The sequence below is a fragment of the Macaca thibetana genome, chromosome 20, assembly GCF_024542745.1.
Source record: "Macaca thibetana thibetana isolate TM-01 chromosome 20, ASM2454274v1, whole genome shotgun sequence".
Taxonomy (NCBI): domain Eukaryota; kingdom Metazoa; phylum Chordata; class Mammalia; order Primates; family Cercopithecidae; genus Macaca; species Macaca thibetana.
In genome coordinates, this window is record NC_065597.1 from 35,786,716 (window position 1) to 35,801,477 (window position 14,762).

General features: G+C 44.0%; 2 protein-coding genes and 1 long non-coding RNA gene across 11 annotated transcripts in view; 1 reads left to right on the forward strand and 2 right to left on the reverse strand.

Annotated features, from left to right (window-relative positions):
* LOC126943900 (metallothionein-2) overlaps positions 1-14,762 on the reverse strand; it is an 894,508-nt gene that overhangs the window by 504,443 nt on the left and 375,303 nt on the right. The gene's annotated exons all lie outside the window — the stretch shown is intronic.
* Positions 1-14,762, reverse strand: part of MT3 (metallothionein 3) — an 892,117-nt gene that overhangs the window by 483,307 nt on the left and 394,048 nt on the right. The window lies entirely within an intron of this gene.
* Positions 1-14,762, forward strand: part of LOC126943937 (uncharacterized) — a 198,248-nt gene that overhangs the window by 76,793 nt on the left and 106,693 nt on the right. For 2 of the 3 annotated variants that reach the window (XR_007721889.1, XR_007721891.1), the window contains exons 3-4: positions 3,456-3,540; positions 12,934-13,221. This is a non-coding gene — a long non-coding RNA (uncharacterized LOC126943937). The remainder of the gene's footprint in view (positions 1-3,455; positions 3,541-12,933; positions 13,222-14,762) is intronic. The other variant, XR_007721890.1, reaches the window with a different exon arrangement.

Here is a 14,762-nt window from a genome sequence, read left to right on the forward strand (position 1 = left end):
CTTTCAAACTGGAAAACAACTCCCATCTTCTCTTGTACATTTCTATCCTCACAACTTGCAATGCTCAACTGTGCTCATGTTGTCTACTTTTAAAAACTTGTATATATGGATATGCTAATAGCCAAGCACAAACCAAACATTTTATTGTATGCAATTTATTATACCAATGTGGTTTTAATGAAATAGCCTTAATACAAATGAGACTTTTTTTTCTAGTTCTAACTCTGATTTTAATTCACAGACTGACCCTGGACAAATCTCTCTAGTTTTGCTTGGTCTCAGTTTCTTTATCTGAAGATGAGAATGGCCGCCTCTCATAACTTATTATCGAGTAAATGAGCTAATATATGTAAAGGCTCCTTGGAATATGTGAGGTACTATGTGTAAGCTATAGGGATACTCATCCATAATGTCTGTCTCTGGAGTCCACATCAGCTTGGTGTCTTTAACTGTGACCTTAGCCAAGGTGGCAAAACCCTATCAGAAATCTACTACAAAAATGTGCATTTTTCCTTGACCAAACAATTTCACTACTAAAAATCTATACTACAGAAATATTCATATGTCTGCATACAGTACCAGATATTAACTGAAGCATTGCAATTGAAAAACTGGAAACTTAATTAAATAGAAACTTAATTTTCTATCAGTAGGAAGAAAGTTAAATAAATATCCATATAGTAGAATATACTGAGATTATAAACAAATAAGGTTGATGTATTCTAAAACTGCATGGAAATATCTTCAAGACATATGTTATATGAGAAAGCAATTCATTAAACAGTACCTAGTGTATGATCCCATTTATCCTAAAAAAAAATGCAAACCCCACACAGAAAGGAAACAAAGCCACACCTATATATGTGAATACATTTGTATGTAAATTTGCAGTGTCCCTATGTCATTGAGCTTCCCTCTCTTATTGTATTATGTAGTGTGGAGAGTTGAGGTTAAGAATGAGTTCTGTGGGAGGCCGAGATGGGCGGATCACGAGGTCAGGAGATTGAGACCATCCTGGCTAACCCGGTAAAACCCCGTCTCTACTAAAAAATACAAAAAACTAGCTGGTCGAGGTGGTGGGCACCTGTAGTCCCAGCTACTCGGGAGGCTGAGGCAGGAGAATGGCATGAACCCGGGAGGCGGAGCTTGCAGTGAGCTGAGATCCGGCCACTGCACTCCAGCCTGGGCGACAGAGCGAGACTCCGTCTCAAAAAAAAAAAAAAAAAAAAAAAAAAAAAAAAAGAATGAGTTCTGGAGTCACACTGACTGTCTTCAAATCCTGGCATGACACATACTACGTGTGTAATTGTGGATAAATCCCAACTCTTCCATGCTTCATTTTCCCACCTTAGAATGGGTTTGACAATTTCACCTTACTCGAAAAATTTAAATGCATAGAAAAAATTCCAGAATACTTTTGATTATCCTGAGACACAACAGGGTAGCTGGAAATGTGAAGTTCCTTTTGAAGTACCCAACTCTACACAATGCAGATAATACTGAATAAAGCTTATCTGCTTCTGTAGGACAGCATGGGAAAGGTCCTAGAGGCTCAGAAAAAATATAAATTTTGGTAAATGCAACCATGAATGGAAGAATAGGGAGAAACAGTCATCATCTGGGTGTGTGAGCATCAAGAATGTGACAAAGGCTTTTCTGGCAGAGCTATGGGAAAACCCACTTTCTGAAGAGGCAGAATCATGAAGGAGGCTTGTGTCCCCATCCCAGAGGGATCCAGTGGTCTCATATGTGGCTTTCCTCTCAGCCTTGTCTATCCAGTCCAGCTCATTTTGTCCTGTATTCTACTATCTCTACTGTGGAAACTCTCCCTGAGAAGGAGGCAAACCTTCCCTCCAGGGAGGTCAAGGAGGATTGCACTGCTTTGCTTCATGCAAACAGCTTCCCAGGGAGGGAGCTTTTGCTCTCCCTGCTGTGTGGATAGATTGAGGAGCCCCCAAGGCTTGGCAGCAGGTCAGGCCCAGCCAAGCTTCCAGAACCAGAGAAAGGCATAGCTTTTTATCTGAACTTAATTTCTTTTCCAGAGGAGCACTGCCTCTTGTTCTTACTTGAATTTAATCTCCATGGATCACAATTTTGTTTGGTGGATCTATCTAGCAAAATTCACAATTCAAGGGCTCCTGGTCCTTGGCTGACTCAGAGAGATCAATCCCTTCTCTACAGGTGAGGAACTAGGGCTCCAGAGAGTCTAGCGACCAGCCAAGGTCAAGAGGCCACTGGTGAAAGAGCTGGCCTAGAAACAGTCACTAGTCTTCATCCAAGGTTCTTTCTGTCATACTAACACATATTTATTAGCAATAGAAAAATCTGCTCAAAAATAACTCACTCTCCTAGAAGAAAGATCTTAGATATTACAGGTAAAAGAAAGTATAGAGATCATGTCATATAGGCCTCTGAAAGAAGTTTTAAGTCCTCCCTCCCCTTATTTTACTTAAAACAATGTCTGTCTTGGCATAGTTGTGAATCCAAGTTGTATTCTGCTGGGTGAGCCTGTGTGTGTGCCTCAGGGTGATGTCAGCGTGGCTCCCTAAAGATTTCAATGGGATGATTCCTCTTGGGTTTTATTCTGTAGTAAAAATAATCTGTGGTGGTTTTGGTTTTCCTTGTTTTATAAGCTAGAGGAGTCAGCCAGGAGGCCACTGCCTCCTGATTTTCTATATGGTCATTATCCATACTCCATTCAGACCACATTAAAAGCCACTGGATCTCAAATGATCCCTCAGGGACTATTCATGTGGTCATCAGTGGGGAGGTGTGCAGGCAAGCAACACTAACCAAAATATTTCTTCAGAAAGCTCGCATACTTCCAATGTGAATTCACGTCTGAAAGACTGCCATATTTTCTGTTTTAAGGTTCCATGTCCTTTATGTCACTGAGCTACTCCTTCTTATTCTACTGTGTAGAGAGTAGAGATGAAGACAATGGGTTCTGGAATTGGACTGACTTTAAATCCTAGCTCTGCATTTACTAATGGTGTGATTATGGGTAATTGACTTAATCTTTCTGTTTGTTTCCTATCTGTAAAATGATTTGAAAATTTTATCTAACACAAATGACGATGGAAGAACTAACTAGATATAGTACAGACACACAAGAGAGAGCACTTGGCATGTGGTATCCACTCAATGAATGTTACCTCTTACCCTTAACATCTGCTCATGCAGCCCAGCATTATGGAAAGAACTTTAGATTGATGGGTCAGGAGACACAGGATCTGTTCTAGGATCTCACTTCCATGTAGCTTCATGAACTTGGGACAGTCACTTGATCCCAACTCATAGAATACAAGACATAGAAGCAAGTATTTGTTCCAACCTCCTCATTTAACAAATGAAATTGGGTCTCAGAGAAAGGAAGAGACTCACCTGAAGTCCCCAGGGAGTCAATATCCAGGCCAGGATCAGCCAGCACCACTCTCCTGATTTTTGTCCCATAGCTTTTCCCATCATTCCTCTGGAGACAGAAGACTTTGCCAAGTGGTCCAAGCTTTGCTGAAGACCTAAGGACTTTGGGATTGATAGGTGAGTGGTTCCTAACATGCTGTCTTGGGGTTGTGGCCATCTGAGAAGCAGCTGCCAGTGCTTTCTACTATGTCATGATTGGCATAACTACTAGAAGCAGAGCAGTACCTTTGAGATGCTACTGGGTGAGAGCCACTGCATCTACGGAGCACCCAGTAAACTCATTCCAGGCCAACAGGGCAAGGTTTGGTAAGCTCTAGAGCCCAACAGCTTAATAGTAGGCTATGTTTCTTCTTTCTCTTTCTTGGCTCCTGCCAGAGACACTTAGAGTAACATTATCTCTATCTTAAGCTATAGAAGTCTCCTTTTGAACTCTCATTATACACCATTGTCACTCCTTTCCTCTTCTCCTCTCACTTCTACACAGATTCTGAGATCACAGGCTGACCATATTATCCACTCTTGGGTACATGGCTTTGACCTGCAAGGTCCCCTTTCTGTTCCACACTCTGGCCACAGCAGACACTCTACAAAACCAGTCCTGTACTCATTATTCTAAATATATACCAGGCTTTTGGCTTGGGGACAGTGCATATATTACACCTCTCCATTGATTCTTGCTCAGTCCTCACAGATTGACTATTATCATTTCTGTAGAGCCCATAATTGTCCCCCAACTTAGAAGTGGTCTCCCGGTCCTTAGAACAAGTACTTGCTATAGGTCTATAGAGGTTCTACCTCCCTTAACAAACTTCTTAACTTCTTAACAACCATGTACTCGACCTCTTTTTTTTTTTGGAGACAGGGTCTTGCTCTGTCACCCAGGTTGGAGTACAGTGGCATGCTCACAGCTCACTGCAACCTTGACCTCATGGGCTCAAGTGATCCTCAACCTCCCTCATAGCTCCTACAGGCATGTACCACCATGCCTGGCTAATTTTTGTACTTTTTATAGAGATAGGGTTCTGCCATGTTGCCCAGGCTGGTGTCGAACTCCTGGGCTCAAGTGATCCACCTGCCTTGGCCTCCCAAAGTGCTGGGATTATAGGTGTGAGCCACCACACCACTGGACCTCTTTTTATCCCCCAAAGCATTTAACAGAGTTCCTTGCCCAGTGCAGAAACTCCGTTGGACCTGCTTGAATAACTGTTGGCTGGTTGGTGGAGTTGGAGTCAGGGGCTCAAGACTTAATAAAAAAGGTTATGTCTTCATAATCCAGAAATGCTTAATCCCCAAGTGTCATTGTTAGTCCTCGGTAAATCAGTCAGCCACACATCTTTCTCTAGTTACAGCCATTCTAAGGCTTCTTTAAGCCTAGTTGTTAATGCCTAGTTGTTTTGAGAATGCAACTTTTTCGAAATCTGGTGTGACACAGTTTTGAACTTAAAGTCAATTACAATTAATTTTACTCTTTTTTTTTTTTTTGGTGGCAGAAACTGACAGTCCAAGATGGACAAGCAAAACAATTTACAAACTTTAAAAAATTCAAATAAAAGTTTAAGGATGTTAAAGAAAGGTAGGAAGAGTAAAGGAGCCTGGAGTTTTCACTCATTCACTCACTCATTCACTCACCCAATCAGCAAACGTATCCGTGAAGCTTGATTTCCTGCATTTCAGGAGGAAACAGTCGTTATTTAGTTTATGCAAAATTCTGTATAGCCCTCTGCTAGAGCCTTATGCTTCTAAAGTTCTGTTTGCTAAAATAGTGTTCAGAAGTAGATTGTGTTCACAAACCAAACTCTATGTTTCCATAAGATCAAATTCCCTGCGACAAATTTTATCCCCAAATTCGGGGAAAAAATGAGAAGAATGCAAAGATTAATCCTTGGAGACCCTTAAATAAGCCTTTCTTTCCCTATTTTCTGTTTGCTTTTTAAGTTTTGTATTTAGAGAATAATAGGTGAACCCTTCCGTGGCTAATTAAGACACATGTAAATTGAAACCAATGTTCGGGCCAGTAATTAAAGTGAGGTACTCTCTGGGTAATATTTACTTTCTAGCTCCCAGATTGTGAGTTCAGTTCCTCTTCAAGCTGCACTTTTTTTTTCTTTCTTCCTTTTCTTTTTTTTTTTTTAATCACCGAGATTAAAGCAGCTTGAATTTACAATAGCATCTTGTGAAAGGAGAGGGGGGAAAAGCTGCAGTGGTTTTAGTAAATAATGCACTTTGATGTCTCCAACTTGAAATCCATATTTTGAGAGCCCTGATGCATCTAAATAGTATTTGGAATAAAATTTTAAGTCCCAAAGCAGTGCCATTTGCAGAAAAAAATGCCTGTGGAAAGTGAATGTTAATATTCCTCTCACATCTCCCCACTCTGTCGAACAATCAAGTGCTTCCATTCTTCTCTGTGAAACTTGTAGAGTGTACGTGCCACATGACCATGACGTGTCCACTCTTCTTTTGGCTGCTGACCACCAAGTTGTTTATAGCTGGTAAGCCTGGCTTGAGGTTTGGGCCATTCCTTTATTTTGGGTAAGAAAAAGATAGGAGAAAAAGACTTCTTAGGAACACCTTGTTTTCTATAAAACAGTGGAGCCATTTCAAGAGCCCTTCTTTTGACCATTGGAAAGGACAGTGAGGTCTAGGTGTAGTTAAGGATTTATGTCTATAGGCTGGACTCTGTTGGTCCCTCCAGTTTGCTTTCAGGTTCATCTGCTGTGGTACTGCTTTGGAAATTTCACAGACCTTTGACCATATTCACGAGCTCCTGGGCAGCAAGAAGCTTTGAAATCCAATAAACGTCCAAATCCAAGAATAGATTTCAAAAATTACTTTTCTGCTAAAATCTCAAGACAAAATTCCTTTTGTTCCTGCTGTGGAGGCCCTTAGGTCGTACAGGGCATTTGTATCCAACAGGATCTCAGGAGCTCTTATTTCTTCTGCTATCACATTGTGTTTGTGATGTCATGAGTGGTTACCATGGAGGTAATTATCATGATGTGGGAGATGTGTGAATTCAGGTGTGGAGAAACTTAGCAGCGAGAGATGGGTTTTTGAGAAAAAGAGACAAATCCCCTTTCATTCCGACTTCCTTAGTAACAAAAGGGTGAAGCAGAAAAAAAAGGGAATGTAAATGCAATGACTGAAATTTAGCTTTTGAACAGCATGTCTTTTATGCTTTGCATGACATATTGGAAAGTCTTTTATTTATTTGTTTTTTAAAAAATTACATTTTGATCACATATCTTGGAGGATGGTGTTAAAAATAAATGTTATGTTCTTTCCTGGAGAAAAAAAAATGGCTTGTGATAGCAGAAGAGAATTCTGTATTATGAAGTCCAAGGAGAATAGGAAAATCTTTTGAGTGATACACCAGGAAGCTTAAAGGTGACATGTTTTCACCCAGCTGGAAAAAAAAAGCTGCTGCAATCTGCAAAACACTACAAAAATAAGATGCAACCAAGCTAACAATGCAGCCAGACTGGCTTGCTGCTGGCATTTGACAAGCTAGGGAAATGAGACTGCAAAAATCCACAGGGAATTCTTTTCCCCTTCATGTAAATGAAGCACTGTACATATCTTTCCTGGGACCAGGGGCAGTGAGGGTGAGGACCCGGGTGCTGCTGAGCAAGTACTTTAAGGAAATGATCCAGAATCCCCTGCCTTTGGCTTGGAATAATCAATGTCACTACTGCTTGTTTGGAAGCATTGTCTTTTCTTGGAAAGGACCCAGGGCTGGCAAACTCAAGTAGTCAGCGTGGTGACTGGTGAGAGAGGGACTCTGCCGAGGCAAGTGCAGGGAGGCTGAGTGCCCTTGAGCATCAGATTCTGATTGAAAGACCTGGGTTCAAGTCACGGCTTTGCCCCCGTGGATTTTTTCTTTGACCTTCACCACGGTCCTTAATTGCCCTGCTTTCTTATCCTATTAATCAAAGGAGACTATTGTAACAATAAATATATTGGACATAAAACATACATTTTTATGCAGACTACAAATGCAAGGGATTGGACCTTATTAGGGGTTCTGTGTCAGCACAAAGATATTCAGTTGTTTTCTTGTTACGTGGTATCTTTCATGACCTTCAGGGTGAAAGTGGGCACTTTCTTTGGTGACAATTGATCCTGGCAGCCAAGGCTCCATGGCACTACTTTGGTGAAAGGAGGATAATGACCCTAGGCGGGGTCAATTCCTGCAAGGTCAGGTGCAAACTCCTTAGCTTGGTGTTTGAGGCCTTCCCTGATTACTCCCCAACTAAGCTTCCCAATCTCATTTCCTTACTCCATCAAGTGTACCCTTTGCCTTGGTCAAATCTGATTTGTCACTGGATATACCTCTGGCATTCCTTGTAGTAGTTTCTTCTGTTCTTACCCAATCAATTCTAGCTAGTCTCTGTTCATCCATCCTATATGGATCCCTCCTTGTTATCAGCACTTGCTACTCCTGTCATATATGTGTTGTGCAGGTTGTGCACTGCACAAAGATGTCAGGTCAGTGTAGGGGGACATGGGCTTAAATCCAGAATCCAGCCCAGTCATATATCCTGCTGACTGAGGTGCTGTGTCTGCCTAGTGGAAAGGTACCTTTTTCTAATTAGAAAAAGGCACTGGAGAGGGTAGGGGTGGCTCTGTGTGTATTGACAGAGTGAACTTTTCATCTATGTTTGTTCTATATTTTCTTGAAATTATATGCTCCTTGAGGACTGAGGCTTTGATTTTTTGTAGATATTGAGCATGAAATACACATAACTTTGTTTTGACTTATAATGAGCACAGCGAGTTCTGAGTAAGAGATGGTACTGGAAGCTCCTTGAGGACCGAGCTTACCCATTTCTCTACCTGCCAATCCATCCCCCTTAAATTCCCTGAGTGCTTGCTTATCTGTAGTAACAGTGGGGAAACATCAATACCATTCTTTTTTAAAAATTCTTCAATGCCTATCTTGGTTTCTATGTGGAAGTGAGATAGTTTCCCCTCTGAGGACTCTGAGACTGGGTTTTAGATGAGGCTCTTGGGTCTGGGCCAGCATTTTCACCTCTTTCTAGAACAACATTGTACTGGGGCTTTGTGGTGGGTCAGAAAAGTGGGCCTGTAAAACTTACTGCTCACAAAAGGGTCAGGCCGTGCTCTGTGTGCTGAGGACATCAGGAGGAGAGCCATGTGTCTGTGTCCTCACGGAGTTCCTGGATCATAAGTGGGGAAAACAGACATGTAAGCGAGTGGCCATAAAACAATATATAAGAGGCACTATAGCAGCAAGAGCTCATACAGAGGCCTATGGGGTCACTGTGAGGCAGCAGAGACCTGTCTCCCTGCATGGGGGCAGGTACAGGTGGAGTGACTGGAAAGAGGAGGTGGCTTTAAGTGTGATATAAAGAAATCTGGTTCATGTCCATATCTTCCATTGCAGTCTGTGTGCAGATGACTCTCAAAATGTGTGTCTCCATCCCAGACCCATCCGCCACTGTTATTTCCACTTGGGAGCTTTAAAGGCTCCCTAGACCCATTCTGTCCCAAACAGACCTCAGGATCTTTTCACCCAAATCCAATCATCTGCTGGTGCTCCATCTTTCCAGATGGCACCACCCATCCATCTACTTTGGTAAACTGACTTGGTCAGTTCATTTGCTCCGTTCTCAGCTCCCAGTCCAAGTTGGCATCCGTGTGTCTTGCCTGGACTGGAGGCAATACCTACCTCCTCAATGGACCTCCCACATCCACCCTGAGCCCTCCAGCCCCTTCTCACTGCAGCTGGAATCTGCTCATGTCACACGGTCCCCAAACTACCTCCCTCCCAATGCTTAAAACCTCTTAATGCCTTCTAATTTCTCTTAGGATAAAGACTCAAATCCTCAGCAGGGCATCTAAGGCCTCTCATCATCTGGCCCCTGGAGACCTTCCCAGTGCCCCCAGCCCTGTCCCGAGTGGCAGCAGTCTGCTCACAGGCCCCCAGCCCAGGCAGCCCCTCAGCCTGGAAAGCTTTCTCCTATTGCTGCCACTCTCCCCTCCCACCCCCGTTACCTAATTCATCCTTTCTCATTTTTCAGGTGTAAGCTCAAATATCATTTCTTCAGGGAAACCTCCCTGGATCCCCCTGACTGCTTCAGCCCTTCTGCCTAGTACATCTCAGAGCACATTTCCTTATCAATTATCACGGTTTGTAGTCACACATTTATTTTTGTGGTTATCTGACTGATGTCTGTTTTCCCTGGAAGGTTGGGAGCTCCAGGATCCTGGCTGGGTTTGCCTTTGCTACATTTCCAGTGCCCAGTGCAGGGCTCCATGCACCTTAGACTCTCAAGTAAACATGCATTGAATGAATAGATACATGAGGGTTGTTTAGAAACAGAGAGCCACTCCTTGGGGCTGCCATGTTGGTTATGTGAGAGGAAGCAGGTAGAGGTGAGGTTGGGAACAAGCCTGTGGCTGAGATGGTGCCCTCTGGGTACAGGGGCACTGTGCAGCCTGCAACCCAGGACATGACTGGCCAAGAGCTGTGTTTTAGAGCAGAAGCTCTGAGAGGCGTGTGGGGTGGAGGTGTGGAGGGTAACGCGTCTTGGGACCAGGGAGACACATTAGGAGGCATCTGATGCAGATGATGGGAATCAGGACAGTGAATGAGAATGGAGAAATGGGAACAAATGCATTTAAGTATTCTCCATTTCCATTTTCCCCCTCCTGGAAGGGCAGCAAGGGATCAAGGAACTTTACATTATTTTAACATTTTTAACCTGCCTGACTTGAACCTCACCAATGGGCAGAGGAAAAATCAGAGGGGATTTGGAGTCAGTGGAGTAGTGGGCAGTTGGAGAGTCACAAATCTGTGGTTTTTTTCCTTTCTCAGGCAAAAGTGGCCTGTGGAAGGTTGGGAGGTATCTGAGTCCATTTGGGCTGCTATAACTAAGTATCTTGGACCGAGTGACTTATGAATGGCAGACACCTATTTCTCACAGTTCTGGAGGCTGGGAAGTCTGAGAGCATGATCAGGTTCTGGTGAGGGCTTCTCTGGGTTGCAAGCAGTTGACTCTCATTGTATCCTCACCTGGCAGAAAGAGAGCAAGCTAGCTCTCTGACCCCTTCTTCGAAGGGCATTAATCTCATTCATGAAGGCTCCACCCTCATGACCTGAATACCTCCCAAAGAGGTCCTGCCTCCAAACACCATCACATTGGGGGTTAGATTTCAGCATATAAATTTGGAGGGGACACAGACATTCAGTGCATAACAGTAGGAGAGGGTGCTTTCAGGACATGCTGCCCTGACCTGATGGTGAGTTGGTGTGTGAGAGGCTGTGGCATCCAAGGAAATTCCTCTTGGGTTGGACATTTCTGGTCCTCCTAACCTGATCTGAGATGTCCATCATGGTGGCTGGTCTTCCCTGAGATCCCCTGAGTGTCTCAGAATATTTCGAGAGGCTGATAGTACCAAGGGCAAAGTGGGCTTGGGACCAGGGAGATACATTGTGCATAAGGACGAATATTTGCCTCACCCTAGGTTTGGAGCCACACCTATTTTCCTATTCTTTTTAATGCTTCCTATAGTCTGAATGACAAAGATAACACTAGGGTAATATAATCGTTGAATTGGACAGAATGTAAAACTTGATGCTACTAAATTTCAGCTTTTCAAGGATATGTGTTTTATATATCTAGCACCCTCTTCTAGAATGTGACCGATATAATAATACTGCTGTGTTAATAGTGTTCATGGCTAATGTAGCTTATGTCGTTTGACATTTTAACTACAAGTCGAACTGCTACATTTGGCTGTGCAAGTTGCGAATTGCCTAGGTCTGGTGAGCTCAGTTCATGTAGACTCCTGTGGGCATGGCACCCCCCGGAGTTGTGCAAGGTGGCAACCCTGCCCATGGAGTGTGCAAGGTGGGCATTAGCCTTATTTTGCTGGCTTAGAATAGCAAATGACTTATTCAGTGTCATATGACAATTAAATACTGGCACTGCTGCTAGGGCCCAGCTTTAGGATCCAAGTCTAGTTTTTTGTTTGTTTGTTTGTCTGTCTGTGTTTCTAGAGACAGGGTCTTTCTCTGTCACTCAGGCTAGAGTGCAGTGGCATGATCATAGCTCACTGCAGCATCAACCTCCTGGGCTCAAGCCATCTTCCAACCTCACAGCCACCTGGGTAGCTGTGACTATGGGTACCCACCCCAAACCCCGGTAATTTTCATTTATTTAATTCTTGTGTAGACGAGGTCTTATTATGTTGCCCAAGTTGGTTTTGAACTCATGGTCTCAAGTGATCCTCCCACCTTGGCTTCCCATAGTGCTGGGCTTTCAAGTGTGAACCACCACACTTGGCCCTAAAAGCAGTCTTAATTTTTCTGTACCTCTTTGCCTCCTGGCTAATGGGTGAGTGAGTACCTGAGTGAATAGGGTAAAGATGAAGCCTCATTTCAGGAGTGAGATATACACACATGATATGATTTATTTTGTAGGCCCCTGAGCTCCACTGGTAGAACCAGCTGCCCTAATCTGCAGCCCTTTACCCAGACCTTACCCATTCTCAGATGACATGGCCTTGGGTGTCTCTGCACCTCCCTTCCTGAACCCCTTGCATCTTCCTGGTTACTCCTCCTTTGCCTGTCCTGTTCCCTCAGGTCCTCGCTTCCAGCTACTAACAGGTTTTCCTCTCCCACAAAGTGTGCATTAATAAAGTAGAAAATTATAATTTCAATAGGGAGGTATGAAAGATAAAACCGCCTTTACAACACAAAGGAATTAGTCTATAAGGGTGGAATTCCTGGCTGGGTTGGAGAGTCATGAATCTATGAATTTATGTGGGAGAGCAGGAAAGAACCATGCAAATCACATAATGCAGATGACGAAATAGAGGTCCCAGAGAGTTAGTGGGACTGCTGGGTGCTAGAATCCACAGTTTTTCCATTATATTAGGTTAGGGCAAAAGTAATTGTGGTTTTTGCTAATACTTTTAATGGCAAAAACCACAATTACTTTTGCACCAACCTAATATCATATTTTCTTGATCCATTTTAAGTTGGGATCTTCCCTGACATTTTTTTCATCTTACCTGGCTGAGCATAGCCCTGCATTTTGACCATGTATGAAGGGGGAGAGGCAGTTTGGCCAACAGTGTCCTGGACTCTGGCGTGACCCGGGATCCATACTTTTAAATGCCATTATGAAATGCAGTCCAGTGGAGAGCTCAGCCTCTTCCCATCAGACTAATGCAGCTGCGGTGGAGAGGCGGGGTAGTGGCTGGCTGCCTGGCAATCGCCTGGAGCCCAGCAGAGGGATTACGCCCGCCCAGGCAGCCTCATCACCGTAATAAAATGGGAGTTATGCTTATCGACTCATCAGGACTGCCCATTTAGACGATTACCCCATTTCCAATCCCATTTCTAGAGAAAAGAGGATTGCTGGACACTTCCTCCCACCCCCACCCCTGGCAGGGCTGTGTTTAGCGGTGGCTTCTGGAGGGGACGTGCTGGAGACAGGCACTCAGCAGACTGAGAGTTTTACCCTCTTTGTCTTCCAGAGCTGACAAGCCATAGCAGGACGGCCATCCCCTGAGAGATAGGAGAGGAGGAGAAACAGCCCGACAGGGGCCTGGAGCAGCTGGCTGGCGTCAGTAATTTCCTGCAGGAGACTCTGCCGGCCGAGCACACGTCACCCTTCTGTTGATCCTCTGTATTCTCCCTTGTGCTACTAAAATACGCTAATGTAACTCCTGGGCTGTGCTGAGCTAAATGCAGTTATTTAACTTCATCGCTATGGAACCCAGGTCTAAAGCAGCAACATCTATTTGGAACAAGGTGGGGAGGAGGTAAGCCCCAAACATCCCTGAGCAGCAGGAATACACATTACAAAGTTTCTCTTTCTACACGGAAGAGTCTTCTGGGCCCTTGCTTGAGACCTCTGACTTTTACTTAACACATAGGTCTAGTTTGCTTGGTGAACTGCTTTCTGACACCTGAACAGACTGGAAGCAGGGAACTGAAGGTGAGAAAAGACTGCCACAAACAGGAGCCAAGAGCTAAGAGCCAAGCCAGGGAGGTGACATTCATGGTGACAACTGTGGATGGGAATCCTGCCCTAAGTGGGATATTGGATGAATGAATGGCTCCTAAGGCCCCTTCCAACATTTCAGTTCATGGCTCTGAGTATCCTTGGTTTGACTGTGATGGTGAAGGCAGAGAAGAGGGAGAGGGAGACCTCCGCGGAGAGCTGGTGGCCAGCAGGAAGTGTGGCCCTGTGTTTTAGTACTCAGGAGTACTTGCCTGCTTTTACTGGAGTCCTCCAGGCTCAATATGTGCTCTTGACCCCCGACTTCATTTTTTTTTTGGCCAACAAGGGCGAATTTATGCTCTTCTTCATGGAGGTGGATGTTTCTGGAAGAAGTTTTGTGATGTCCTTTGCAGGGACATAGATGGATTTGGAAGCCCTTATCCTCAGCAAACTAATGCAGGAACAGAAAACCAAACACTGCATGTTCTTACTTATACGTGGGAGCTGAACGATGAGAACACTTGGACACATACAGGAAAATGACACACACTGGGGCGTGTCGGGGCCGAGGGGTGGTGGGGAGAGGGAGAGAAGCAGGAAGAATGGCTAAGGATGCTGTGCTTAATATCTAGGTGATAGGATGATCTGTGCAGCAAACCACCGTGGCACACATTTACCTATGTAACAAACCTGGATATCCTGCAAGTGTATCCCGAACTTAAAAGTTGAAAAAAAAAAAGAAAAGAAAAATTTTGTGAAGTCTGGAGGTGTAATGGACAGACACGGGCCTAGGGTGACGCAGGCCCATGTTCAGATCCTTGCTTCCCCACTGAACTAGTGGGGAGACTGGCTAAATCACCGAGCCTCAGTTTCCTCACCTGTACATCTGCTGTAGAAGTGGCACATCATGTGCCGTCCTGGCTGTGACCTTCGGTAGCTCATCACTGCCCTTCTTACTGTTCTCAGGGTAAACCCCTTTCAAGGCAGAGTTGCCAAGACACCCAGTAAAATTTGAATTTCAGATAAACACTGAATAATTTTTTAGTATAATGATGCTTCAAATACTGCATGGGATATACTTAACACTAAAAAAAAATCATTGTTTATCTGAAATTCAGATTTAACTGGGCAACCTGCATTTTTAAATAAACTTTTAATTTTAGAATCATTTTAGATTTACAGAAAAAAATATAAAGATAGTACAGAGTTACCACACACCCCGCACCCGGTTTCCCCTATAACTAATATCTTACGTCAAGTTGGTGCAGTGGCGCACGTTTGTAATCCTAGCTGCTCAGGAGGCTGAGGTGGGAGGATCACTTGAGCCCAGGAATTCGAGGCTGCAGTGAGCCATGATTG